Source organism: Hordeum vulgare, chromosome 5H (genome assembly GCF_904849725.1).
Source record: "Hordeum vulgare subsp. vulgare chromosome 5H, MorexV3_pseudomolecules_assembly, whole genome shotgun sequence".
Classification (NCBI taxonomy): Eukaryota; Viridiplantae; Streptophyta; class Magnoliopsida; order Poales; family Poaceae; genus Hordeum; species Hordeum vulgare.
Window position 1 is genome coordinate 581,390,818 of NC_058522.1, and position 14,559 is coordinate 581,405,376.

General features: G+C 44.9%; 1 pseudogene; it reads right to left on the bottom strand.

Annotated features, from left to right (window-relative positions):
- Nucleotides 1-2,725: 2,725 nt before the first annotated feature.
- LOC123399597 lies at nucleotides 2,726-10,336 on the bottom strand (annotated as a pseudogene).
- Between the last annotated feature and the right edge of the window lie 4,223 nt (nucleotides 10,337-14,559).

Consider the following 14,559-nt stretch of genomic DNA (forward strand, 5'->3'; position numbering starts at 1 on the left):
GGCTGCATCTCGAGAAGAATGCACACCTTCTCTGTAAGCGGCTGTGCGTCGATCACCGTACATCCATGGATGGCTCATCTCTGCGTTATACGACAGTATATCAAATACAATCACGATCCTAAAAATTAGTACCGCACGGTCTAAACGAGGAAATATAGTTGCTAACCTTTCAGAATAAGTAGAAATAAAGAGAAAGAGGTTTAAGCGTGGCTCGGGCATCTCATATCGTAGTTGTGTTCGGTGAACTGAAGCGGCATCGCTCTAACACACATTTCAACAAACACCTCTAGTGCATTAAAAAAAGTGGAGAGCAAGCACCCACCCACAATCCTCCATCCAAGAAAAATGCAACGAAGTGGGGAGAGGGGGGCTGTGCTATATAGGCAGAGGACTTTAGTCCCGGTTTGAGACACAAACCGGGACTAAAGGTGGCGCACATGCGGGCTGCCACCGCGTAGCCCTTTAGTCCCGGTTTGGGACACGAACCGGGACTAAAGGTTCCTTACGGACCGGGACTATAGCCTCAAGGAAGGCATAGGGAATTGGGGCGACGTGGCCGGGCCTTTAGTCCCGGCCCAGAGGCAGGCCGGGACTAAAGGGTCCCGGCCAAAGGCCCGTTTCTACTAGTGATGTATACATCACCCATGCTTAGCCACCTAACAGGGATAACTGTCTGCGTATAATTTAAACTACAACCTATCGGTCGTCCATCCAACAACTGGCAGTGGCTAATCTATTGAAGCATCCATCTCAACATGAAAAGAAATCCTCTATCTTTCGATCGATTTGTACAAAAGAAAACAAATCACCTATTTGTAATTGCAGAAGAACAAGATTTACATTCTTGTCCAGCCGCTCGTCGCCTCCGAACAAGCATGTAAACCACCTCCGGCAGTTCCTAATCCATCACCTCCCTCCACCAAAAGACCAACTGGATCTCCACCACGCAACAACTCAGCCTCCGCCAAGCTTAAAGAGGCCTGCGAGTCCACAGGGCCGGCAAGAGCGACTATATCCGCAGTTGCCCCTCCAATACTACTCATTTGACAACAAAGAAAAATAAAAATGGATCAGGGGCTTTATCAAATCTAGAACCAAATCAAACAGACAGAGAACCAAGGAAACCGGATCAGGGGCTTCACAAAACAAACTGAGAACCAAGTAAATCAGAATCGGGGGGCTATTTTTCCTACTTACCAGAGCGGCACATCAGGCTGTTGTGCAGCGAGCTCATCCATGACGTAGTCGTGTTCTTCGCTGCTGGAGGATGAAGAGATGTGCAACAACAACAACGAGCGGGCGGCTGGATGGTAGAGGGGGCAGGTACTACAATATCCCACGGGCTAAGTAACTATGGTTCTGACAATTGTGCCAATTCAGATGTAGGCCACACGGGGCTGCTAGAAAGTAGGGTGAACATCTGAATCGTAGCCTAACAGTTGAGTGCATTTGTGCCAAATCCATACCATTAGCCCACAGCATAGCTATTGCTAGGGCCAGAGAATGGGGAGACAAAAGCTGGCACGGCCGAATAACGAGGCAGGAATTAACGACCGAGATTAAGTCCTACATGTGGCTCGTGACCCATTCAGTCGCGCTCACTACTACTATCGCCAACTAAACCATGTATCAAGTGTGCGCACACTCACATGCCATACACAAGTCAGACAATGCCAGTACAATGGCCAGCCAGTGCCCATACACACACAGACACACGCACGACCACACTCTCCATGGACCAGACCTGGCAGCACCCGACGCCCATGACCATCGCAGGGAGATGGCATATACAGTACATTGTGCCATGAAGAGCATGGCGTACGTGGCACTCGGTACGTGCGCGCAACGGCACCACAGGGTGGCAGCGACATGCATGCCTGTCGAGTCGAGGCCGCTGGTGCGGGTGCGGAGAACGCAGGCCTTTGCAAGCAAGCAGCAGGAAGTTGAGCGACATGGGCAAACTACCTATTGAGCAGTGCGAAAAAGGACGATGACGATCGACGACGCCACGGGCCGGCTGGGACGACGTACGGGAGCACGCCGTCGAAAACGGGTCGCTTTTTTTCCCGCTGTTTGTTTCACGGACGCCTTGCGTATATAAAGGAGAAACGGACGTAATCATTGCTGCATGCCTTTCATTAATTAATCTCGGTCATTAATCTTTAAGGTCAAGGCCGGTCATAAATTAGTATCATAGATAACCTTACTTCATAGTCGGGAGTATCATATACTCCATCCGTTTCTAAATATAAGTCTTTTTAGCAATTTCATTAAGAGAGTATATACAGATGTATATAGACATATTTTAGAATGTAGATTCATTCATTTTGTTCCGTATCTAGTCCCCTAGTAAAATCTCTTAAAAGACTTATATTTAGGAACGGAGGGAGTAGTAGTATCATGCATATAATACTATTGTATTATACTACATTCATAGTGCATAGTATCATAAATTAGTATCATAGATAACCTTATTTATTTTTCATGCATGACACATAGTAGCATAGCATTTAACATGTTACGATATCTACCTATGTTACTTTAACCCTCTCTCTCTTTCTTAATTGTCTGTCACATCAACATGTTTACCAGTCCCAAGTACTCCTACTACGGCCAGCCTAACACAAATTTAACGAATGTACAGAGATGATGGATGCATGGAAAACCATGAAATCATCTTTCCTTTTATAATATACAAGTAGGCAGGTATAGAAAATGGTACTCGTTATGGGCAGTTAGGGTTATTCCCAGGGCCACCATAGTATATGTAAGTTCCCCAGTCGCTAGAGTTGCCACTTTCCACATTATAACAATTGTTCTGCTCAGTTATCAAGCCCACGTCACTTGGGGGATTGAGACGGTTGAATGAATCTACCACTTGGATGTTCTTAATGTAACTCGCCTTACCGAACCCTTCATTTGGGAAGTGTCCACTACCCATATGTGTGGAAGTTTGGCCGACATCAGGTGAAAATATCTCGCCGCCCCACATAATAGTGGAGGCACTATCTGTCAAGTTAGAGAAGATGTACGATGGCCAATATCCCACATTATATCCTCCAACTTGCAGCCACCAATTACCACTCCCTCGGTCCTGCAAGGAAAAACTATCTTACTATAGAATAAAACACACAATCAATCATGAGGAGGGAATATAGTTTAAATTCCGTAAGTGCCAAAATCAAGGCCGAAAAGGGAACACTAAAGGCCAGGCCAGGGTGAGCTGACAGGGATGAGTGTTTTTGGTAGTGAGCTCAAATATGATATGTATTATAGATGTTAGTCAATTCGTGATTTAGAAGACTTTCATGGTAACAATATGTTCCTAGAACCATGAGACTAAAGCAAGGTAAATTATTTGAGCACTAACATACTCGAGTCAGCCAATCAAACTGGAAAGAGACAGACTCAACCTTCTATGTAATTGGAGCATCTACAGCAACGAGACGTCCTTTTGACGATGCATGCAATCATGCATCTATGGTAAACGTACGTACGCCCTTCTATGCTACCCGAGGATCATGTGGTGGTGCAGACATCCCATAAAAGATCAAAAGATGTGTAACCGTTAATTGCAAATAAATGTAATATTAAAATGTGTTTACTACTACTTTACCCTAGTTAACATATGTGGCTCGTATTTATATTTGTCAACGCTAACTGGGTAAGGAGGAACTTCAAAGAGCCCTTGTTCAATAGCTATCTTGACAGTATTGCATTTGTGGACAATTATTAAAAGTGCATGGGATAACTTATACTCCATTATTGACCAAAACTGAATAAGGAAACACAGTTTCCGAAAGAACAAGAGGTTGGCATGGATTCTATACGGCTGACTCGTGAATTTGATATTGCATGCTTAATGTTGGAGTGTAAGTGAACATAAGTTTTTGGCTTGAAATTGCGGGTGCATGCAACTCAAAGCTAAAAGGTCTTGAGTTTAAATCCTAGTGGATATAATAAAATAAAAAATATTTAGTAGACTCCTATTTGAACATTTCGGCGTAAGGGAACCTGCACATCATGGATTCATGGGTAATATTAAAGTATAACTGAATTCCCACTTTTTCCCTGTAGCTTCACTATTTCGATTGAATTGCTAGGTGCACTCAACTAAATATTTATGATTGGGAATCTTATTCTATTTTGTTACCTTCCAAACTAAAATATCGATGTCATATTGTGTGCCACCATAGTTGGATGTTGGGGAGATACTGCCGCCAATTGTGATCTGATTGCTTGTTTGGATGAACCCTGAGCATAATAGGTTGTAACATCCTGTTGTTTGATAAGCATCACGCTACAAAATTCCATACAACAGAAAGTTAGTATTTCAGTATTATTGCAAACCTTAGGAAAGAAGGTCTCAATAGTAGCATTTATCAAGATAAATGGAATATGAAGTTAACTTACGGTCCAGTAGATGAAGAGTCTGGCATTGCTATCACTATATAGATCTGGGTAAACCTGCAATATTTGTGGAGAGCATAAGGCCATTAGGCACAATTAAAGATAATGCACAACTAAATAGACAATTACAATATGTTTTTGAATTATATAATAGCTATGTCTAAGCACTACTACCACATGGGATTTGTTAATTAGGTGGAAGAGATACATAGATATATAATTGATACAGAGAGAGAGAGAGAGAGAGAGAGAGAGAGAGAGAGAGGGAGGGAGGGAGGGAGGGAGGGAGGAAGGAAGGGAGAGAGAGAGGGAGAGAGGATGGAAGAGATTTTGAGGTTGGCTGTTTGCTACAGTAAACAAAAACAAGCAAGAATAAGTCTTTGTAGACATCTTGTTTCTCCTTTCATTCCACTGATATTATCCAACTACATTGTGATGCCATGCCATGCCAAAAAGGGCACCAATATGAGAAATGCCCATGGAATCTCGCTCCTTTTAGTCCTTTCTCCAAATTCTTTGTTCCAACCCCTCGGTAGTTGCATCTTATCTCTTCAACAGATGTGATGGCTCATAGAATTTGTGGTTGCTTGTTTGTTTAGTTGAGCCCCTTTAAATGTTCACCCTATACATGCTTATATCAAGTAAATCCCTTTATAATGTTTATGATATAGTTTTCCTATAGCACTTAATAGTGTCCAAAATAATTTCACATGCCTGATGTACCTCACTACTCCATGAACCCATGCTCCAACAGGGACATAATAGACTTAAGTACTTTATAAGATATAGAAGAATTGGATGTTCGTGGATAAAATTTGAGGTCCATGGCTAATCAAATTGCTAATCCTTTTTATTCTAATTGATTTAATGTTGGAGTGTGGGCATGGGTTCAGGTTAGGAACCTGAACCCATAGACTTCAGGTTAGGTTTAAAATATAGTCTAATTGTATTCTATTTAATACAGTTATGGAACCTGAACCTGAACCCATATAGTTTAACTGTATTCTAATTAATACAGTTATGCTCACAAACTTCAGGTTAGGTTTACTCAAGCTTAGCAATTCGTGAATTGTGATTACTCAATATTCTAATTGATTTAGTTGTGTGGTAATTTCCTTTTTATTTTTATTAAATATCAATACAAGTTTTCTTTAATAGAATCAATTTATAAAATGGGCATGTAGAAAGAAAAATGTTATTTACACTTTAAGATGTCTACATGTCCTTGGGTATTAGAAACAATGTTGTAAGCACAACTAATGAGAAAGAACATACTTTATAAATGGAGAACCTAGTCTAGCTCATTCTTATGCGCTGGCTCTTTCAAAGCACATATATCATGCATACATGCACGAATGCTAAAAGGTGGAGTTTAGTAGATGTTTTAGGAAGATGGATTTAACATTTCACACTGAGGTCTCACCTGCCATCCTGCTTCAATGGTATTGAGGTTGTTGCCATTGTAGGAACCCGCAGTGATCCAAAGTTGTGTTAAGCTGAAGTCATTGGCCCTGGAAATCGCTGGTTTCCACATATTGAAGGTGCCTTTGGTTCCGTAGCACTTGTCATACCGCGCAGATGCGGTGGCATACTGCCCAATGGGAGAGAAACAAAGTTAAATGGGTAAATCTGACAATAACGATAGTAACAATCTATGAAGAAGATAATTAATCATATATTCTTAAATGACGTTTTACCTGGTGGCCCCTTAATATATTGGGTGTGTTAGTGTCATTGGTTGGATTGAGGAGTGGGATGCTCCTAGGCATCTTCCTGCCAAACCTCCTAACTGAACTGGCCCTCAGGACATGCTCCTCCTTGGTCCTTCGTATTGGTATGGTGTGCTCAGGGCACTTCCCGTTTTGATGCCATGTTTGGGTGATTAGATGGGGTGTGATGTTGGAATCATGATGCATGCCTTTTGGGTTGTAAGAAGGACGCATCTGAAAATATGACAATTGAGTGATATCATGATACATGACTGTGATATTATGGGACACTGCAACTTCTTATAATTAATCGTTATATGCAAATGAAAATGATGTGCCAAGTATTACCTGTATAGTATGGTTCTTGAGGAGAGGTTGGTCGAATGCAGGCTGTTCGATGATATGCACACAATCTATAATATCTCCATCCGGGCTCTGTTAATTTCTAGGAATTAATTATTGTAACAATATGGAAAAATAGATAATAGTGCAAGCAAACTAGAAAAATTTAAATCTTTCCCACATTCTTATGGACAAAGAATAATATATTACCTCCGTCCGGAAATACTTGTCCTAGAAATGGGTATAATGGATGTATGTATAACTAAAATAAGTCTAGATACATTCATCTTTAGGACAAGTATTTCCGGACGGAGGGAGTATATAGAATAGGATAATGCAATTCGCTTTTGGTGATTGCATAAAATATCTATTGGTTGTGTACCTACAGCACTCTTTTGCACATTACATAACTAGTCTCTCTCCATTCCTAAATATAAGTCTTTCTAGAGATTCCACTACAGACTATGTATGAAGGAAAACGAGTGAATCTATATTCTAAGGTATGACTATATACATCCGTATGTAATTCATAATAACATCTCTAAAATAAATTATATTTAGGAACGGAGGAAGTACTACCGTGCTATAATCAATTATACGCGCCAACAGTATGGGCTTTAAGATGTTAAACAAATTGTTAGTCTTCAAAATTTTGAATACATACCCTATAAATCCTGGGCCTGCCCCTGCAAAGAACACGTTTGTGGTGCAAATATGCTTTCTACCTCAGCCCAATTTCTACTGCCACGATAAGTCAACCATTTTGTTAAAGTGAGATAATAAAAAAAATACATGTTTGTATTACAAGTTACTTCCATCGCCTTAATTCGCGTTTGAAAGAATAGGGCAAACCTCCTAAATTGTATAAATAATTCCGTAACCATATATGTACATTTATTTTAGCACATGCAGTTCATAAAATAGATGGTATTGGTTGCTTTAGAGTCTTTTTTTTCTGATCCATTGATTGGGCTTTTCCTCTCTCGTTTGTCACATTGATTGGCGTTTCCTTTTGGTTTTTTGATGTAAAATCGGCTTGAATTGTTCGCTGCCGTTTGTCGCCTACATCATGCCTCTAATCCGACCTCGACGGTGACTACTCCGGCCATCTTCGAGACTTCGACTGTGCGACAAGGTTAGACAGGCCACTCCACTCGTTTATTCATCCACCGCCGGCCGTCGCGGCCACTTCTTCGACCGGAACCGAGCCTACTCCCATTCAGTGCGCTAGTTCGGCCGTGGTCCTCTCGCTGCTCGTGCATGGTGTGGCTGCTCCTGCATGTTGAGCGCTGCTCCTGCATGCACGTTAGTTGGTCATGCTTGCTGTTAGATTTAATCTTGACTCATGATGTAGAACGTGGCTAAGCTGATCTGGTGCTTGCGGTGTGAGCTGTTAGTGCATGGCGTGCATGTATGTCATGCGACCGTGGCGAGTGGAGTGTCCTGTCACCGTGTGAGTGGGGCAGGTAGTGCGGCCGGGTTAGTTGGTTAGCTTAGGCCCTGTTTGGTTCATAAGTCCTAAGATTTTTTTTAATCCCAACTTATAAGTCCTAAGTCCCTAAAAAGTTCCTACCTATTTGGTTTCTAGGACTTAACATGGACTAAAAGATCATATTACAACTATAAGTCCCTATAAGACTTTCTTTGAGAGTCTTACTTCATATGTCCCAAATATTCACTTTAAGTCCCTATAAGTCCCTTCTGTTTGGTTTAGATGGGACTTAAAATGACTTATAATTTCTAAGTCCCTAATAAGTCTCTGTAACCAAACACCCCCTTAGTACGTGTGCTAGTGGGTTAGTAGCGACGGTATGAGCTGAGTAAGTGAGAGGTCTAAGAAAGATATAGTCTCTGTTGCGACTGTGGTGTGGGTCCGTTCGACTTAAGAGTTTTTCTGAATTATGCTGCGTGTGTGCGTGCGTACTTTCATGTATGTGTTTGAGTTGTTGTAAGAAATAAAAATCAAGATACAAGCATTGATGTGCCACGGCATTCATCATCTACTTTTATCTCGTCGGGAGGCTGCTCGGCGTTTGTTCCAAGGAGGATTGGTCCCGAGTTTGTACCAACACATGCTGCCGTTGGATGTTCGTGCAGCGTCCCGTGTGGTGGAGGTAGCTCGCGTGCGTACGCGTCCACGCGTCAGGCTGCCAAACGCACGTCGTCCCGCTTGATCTACCGCACCTGTGCGCGTCTGTGCCGAATTCCGTAATGATTGTCAATGAGTATGCGTGTCCTTTCATCGATCAAGCAACGGACTGTTGTTACTGTGTCGCCCCATGGTCGCAGCGCCACCGTTCCGTGGTATTTCCCACGGTTGCACCGACCAGCGTGCTGCTGCTGCGTTGCTCCTTCACGTCATAGTGCCGCTGTCCGCGGTCCACCATCGTCTCATGGTCGTCCGCTGCAGGTCGTCCTTGCACCAACCTTCGCGCTGCCGCTGCGTTGCCTCATCGGACCCTATCGAGCGTGGCATGTGGTCTCCGCCACCGCACCGTGATTCTTCCCGTGGCTACATTGACCCGCGTGTTGCCTCTGCGTCGCCCCTTCGGGCCATAGTGTCGCGGTCCGTCGTTCACCCCACCCTGATGCCGCCCGTTCCAAGCAGATCCCGTGGCTGCACCGACCCTCGCAGCGGCACACCCCATCGGGTCGTAGCGAACGAGGCAAGCGGTCCTTGCCACCGTCCTAAGGTCTTCCCCATCGTTGTCCTGATCCACGCGTTGCCTCTATGCCGGGTGAGAGCCAGCATTCATGCATAGGGGGGCAAGCGTGTTCATGAAGGGGCAAAGTTCATGTGAAGTGAAATTTTTAACTGCAACAACCAGAATCATAGTGGAAGAACCAATTTGTTAGGGAGGGTCTAGATCCCCTCGCCCCCCCCCTTAAATTCACCCGTGCCGCTGTGTCACCTCCTCGGGGCGTAGCAATGTAGCACGCGGTCCAATTCGTCGTCCACGCACGTCAACTTCCGTGTGGGATCCGCCGCACCACCTTCATAGGCGCGGTAACGCCGCGTCCGCATCTGTTTTTGTCACGCTGTCGTGTTCTGCCTCGCCTACTTTGAACACCGTCTCTGTGCTCCTATCCTAGCCACCGCCGCTCTTCTTTCTGGTCCACGGTGACTGCATCAACACCGGCCACCCCGACTCGACATCGACCACAGCGTCCCTCGCATGGCAAGCTCGACCACGGTTACATCACCCTACGCTCTCGGCTACATTAACATCGGCATAAAGGGCTATCACCTCGCTTGAACAACTCGTCGGTTTCATCTATAGTTAATGCATGCGTCCGTCACACGACACTGTCGGCTGCTATTATCTTCAATCTTATCGTCGGCGGCGTTCTTGTAGTTCGAAACGCTACCGCTACCACTGCGGGGGTGTTAGAAGTATATTTGATAGTTAGAGATTATTCGGGATTAAGAAAGAATATTTCCATCTTATCTCTAGGAGGTGTCTTGCCCTCAAAGTCTTGTACTTGATATTATATATCGTGTTACGCGGATCCCTCTCTATGCCTTGTACATTCCCGTTTTGTTTGCATTCATCTGCATGGCTTGTGATTCTGAGCGGCGTTAAACAATTACTCCCGTTTTGCTAGTAAGAACAATCAAGCTAAGCAAGGACCAAATAAATGCAAGCTAGTTAAAGATGCATGCATGTGTGCTGAGCAACGCATAACACCAGAAAATACAACGTACGAATGTACCTGAATGCTTTTCACAGGAGGCTTATTGAGCCCCTGAGGAGGCTTCGCACCTCCCGCCGCCGCTGCAACAAACTCCCGGCTGCCGTCACCCGGCCCTCCATGAAGAGAAACGTGAGAGCCACAAGGAACGCGACCGACAAACACGCACGCGTCGCCGCCATTGAGAGCTAGCTAGCTAGCTGCATGCAAGCCTGTTAGACTTAGTGTATGTAAGTTCTCCCAGATTCGGTTGCTGGGCTATATATGAGCGATCCAGAGGAGGCGTACGTAGCGTCCCGGCGTTTTAATTATAGGGCCAGCCGAGAGAGTGCAGACCATGGACGTCTCCGTCGGCCTTGTTACAATACGTATATATAATAAGGACTACTACTAGGACTTGGAGTCCATGATGTACACGGCCTTGATGGCCTTGACGGAATCAGTCCCTTCTGTAAACCATCTCTGGTCGATCGTGGATCCCAAGGGAACATCACGCCTGAATCAATCCATCTCTTGTTTCTTATTACAGGCCTGACCTTGCCACCGTACGTATATTTTAGTGACGACACCGGTTTCAGATATGGAGAGTGAGAGCACTCTACATTATCGAGTTTTGCAGGTGTGAGTGGTGGCTTCGGATGGTTTGATGTATGTTTTTATTAGACCTATGTTAAATAATTAATAAAAATGACCGTATGCATCGATTGATGCAGAGGCCGGGGGTTTGTACCTCCTTTTAAAAATAATAATATTTTAGTTGCGGCCGTTAAATCTTCACACATGATGGAGTGAAGTCTGTTTTAAACCTCGAATTCATACAGCTCGTCGAAAATGAACCTCAACCTTTCAATCCTTGATGTCCATGTCGTGTATTCACGAATCCCGGTTAATTCTAACTCTAGAGTTGTTTGGCACACCGGAAAAAGTCGACCTCTGCTAGATTCACCCAAATACTGTCACTGATTATAGGACCCACATGTAAATTTCTTTCCCCAACCTCTCCTTTCTCATTTTGCTCGGTTCGCTCTTTCGCATCACATCGCCATCGAAAATCCTGCTGGCTGCAGCTCCACTTGACTCGAACAAGCAGGGTGTTGTGCTCCTGCTCTCTCTCCATGCAATACAGAATGTCCACGCCACTGGCTAGCTTGTGCGTGCCCATGTTCGCATCGCTCCAGTTCCTCCTAGTGTCCGCGGCCGGCTGGCCGGCGCGGGCTTAGCGCCTTGCTGTGATGGCTTGCCTCACTGACGTTACATCCCTGCTGGCAGTACATCATCTTGCTTGCTTAGGAATCCATTCACCTGTTTGCTTTCTTAGGAATCCATCCAACTCCTTCTTGCTTAGTTCGTATAATGTAAGCACTAAATCCAGTAGCTAGTTTAGGATTAGGAATATATTTTGCAATGTGATTGGGTACTGCAGGCGCCGTCGGCAAGCTTGCAGCCACCTCGGATCATGAGAAATTGAGTACTCCACCTTTGGCCCTGTTTGGATACTCTAGTTTAGCTAATAGTTAGAGTTAGTTTTTAGCTCATGACTAACCCTAACTAACTCTAGCCAAATAGGTGTTTGGATGAAAGGGTTAGATTGATAATAGTTGCATTTTATGAAAAGATAAAAGTGATTTTTTAATGGGTCCCATGAGAACTAGCTCCAATTGGCATCTTTTGGCTGGTGAAAGAGAGAGAGAGAGAAATATTTTTCAATGAACCCCATGAGAACTAGCTCCAATTAGCACCTCTTGGGTGGGATAGTTTTTTTGGGTGGGTTAGATGCAACTAGCTTCAATCTAACCCTTATGTTTGGATACTTTAGGGCTAGTTGAACCCAAACTAGCTCAAACTAACTCTAGCCCATGGATCCAAACAGGGCCTTTGTGTTTCCCTCACCACCCTTTCTTGTTTTGGGCATCACCCCACCCGGTGCCGCTCCCGTTCATGTAGTCACCGCGGTTCGGATGCTAGTGCATGGCACTACTCCATGATGCTGCTGGTCGACGACCCAACTTCATGGCGGCAAGAAAGGTGTGGCGGTGTGGCGACTGCCATCGGAGAGGACGAAGGAGATTTGGGAACGAGTATAAGTTGAGAAGATAGACATGCCATGTGGGTTGCCTTAGTTCGTGAGAGTCGATAGTTAGTCTGGTGGGGATTGTTCTTTCCACCCGTGTAGCAAATTAGTCCAATTCTGATGTGGGGTTGAGATTAGACCGGGATATATAACTATAGGACACAGACTTTAGGGATTGAAAGGTTGAGATTCATTTACGACGAGCTTTATAAATTTAGGGTTTAAAATGAACTTTACTCCACATGGTGGAAGAGCTTCGAATGGAGTGAGCACTCAGAGGGACACATCGATCGGAGGTATGGGCGCAGCTACACCAGGAAATGTACACCCATTATTTTCAATTTTCTTATTTTCCTGTGTTTCCGTAGCATAGCACGGGCATCATAATGGTTTTTAACTAAAGACTGCACATATAATATAACTAAATACATGCATATTGCCTGTTTTGAACAATTGCATGAACATCGCTATGCAAACATTTTCCTTTTTTGAAAACTACAAATAAATGTTCTGAATTTTGAAGTTATATATACGTGTTCTGATTTTTTTAATATAATGTATCGTCTGTCGTAACGCACGGGCAATGTCCTAGTTGGATGTCCTTCCTAAAGATTTTTTTTTGATGATGTGTCCATAGTCTTTTTTTTTTGTACGGTAACACGTGTCTTATTTATATTATAAGCATCATAGTCCAAGAAACATATGTACATATTTGACCTGTTAAAACAGAAAAAATAGTAGAACACTAGTCTTTGCACAAAAAACACTAGCCAAGAAGTAAAATTCATGGACGACAGAAGAAAACTCTGAGCTTGATAACAACGCCCATCATCTGGCTTGTGCTAGGAGGTGGGGGCGACGTGACTCTGGACTGCATGATGCAGCGGGAGGCAAGCACAACATCCACGATGGGTGAAGGGAGCGGCCTTGGCGGATGCGCCGGTGTGTTTTATGCCCAGATTCACACTCCCTTCAATGGCGACCAGATCCTGTGCATGGCGTGGTCGTAATTCTCTAATGATGGTGGCCCGTGATCGGATTGTTATCCGGTTGCGTGGAGCGGTGGGTTCTCAAGGTGAGCGCGAGATGATATGGAATGTGGATGCATGGCTGCTCTGGCGGGGGTGCCGTTGTTACCGCGGATGTGAGCGTCGATCTCGCGTGGCCCAGATGGCTTGTGCGGATCAAAGACTGTTGGACGTGCCTCCAAGCTGGCGTGGTGGTGCCTGACGACATCGGCTGCCAGGCACCATGTTGGTGCGAGTAGCCGGCCTGGTAGCGGCTGGTTGGATCGGGGCGGCTTGGGGGCCTACTGCTGTGATTGGTCTCATGATTCGTCCTCATCGATGTGGCTATCGATGTGTTTCGGAATGGCCGTTTGAGATCTTTGTTCAGGATGGTTAAATTCCGGCCTTACATCTTCATACTAGGCTAAAATGTTTTGAGGGCATGGCACAAAGCTCTCTTGGTTGATGATTCCTGGGGACTTGTCGGCTTCTTGATTTCCATGATAAAGACAGCGGTGGAGAAGGTCATCGTGAACGATATTGGAGGATCAGTTAGACGGACGGGGCCTTGTTGGCGATGGAGTTAGCCAGGTGTCAGATAACTCTCAGGAGCAACCGTGATAAGTGGGGGCGGTAACAGTGGCGGATTTCATTTTTGGTGGCACTCCTCGGGAGTCAAGTCCGTGAAATTCAGCGTGAAAACCTAAGGTCCGACCTTCATTGGTTGTGCCTGGCGATTGCACTCCTCGGGATCTTTCTTTTTCATCTTTTTTTTAGTTGTGTGCATCTTGGATATTATTGTAACATCTTGTAGGTGCAGAGGCTGAGTGTAATTGGTATCTGTTGGGGAACGTCGCATGGGAAACAAAAAAATTCCTACACGTACGAAGACCTATCATGGTGATGTCCATCTACGAGAGGGGATTTCCGATCTACGTACCCTTGTAGATCGCACAGCAGAAGCGTTAGTGAACGCGGTTGATGTAGTGGAACGTCCTCACGTCCCTCGATCCGCCCCGCGAACCGTCCCACGAACCGTCCCGCGATCCGTCCCACGATCTAGTGCCGAACGGACGGCACCTCCGCGGTCAGCACACGTACAGCTCGACGATGATCTCGGCCTTCTTGATCCAGCAAGAGAGACGGAGAGGTAGATGAGTTCTCCGGCAGCGTGACGGCGCTTCGGAGGTTGGTGGTGATCTAATCTCAGCAGGGCTCCGTCCGAGCTCCGCAGAAACGCGATCTAGAGGAAAAACCGTGGAGGTATGTCGTCGGGCTGCCGTGGCAAAAGTTGTCTCAAATCAGCCCTAATAGCTCCATATATATA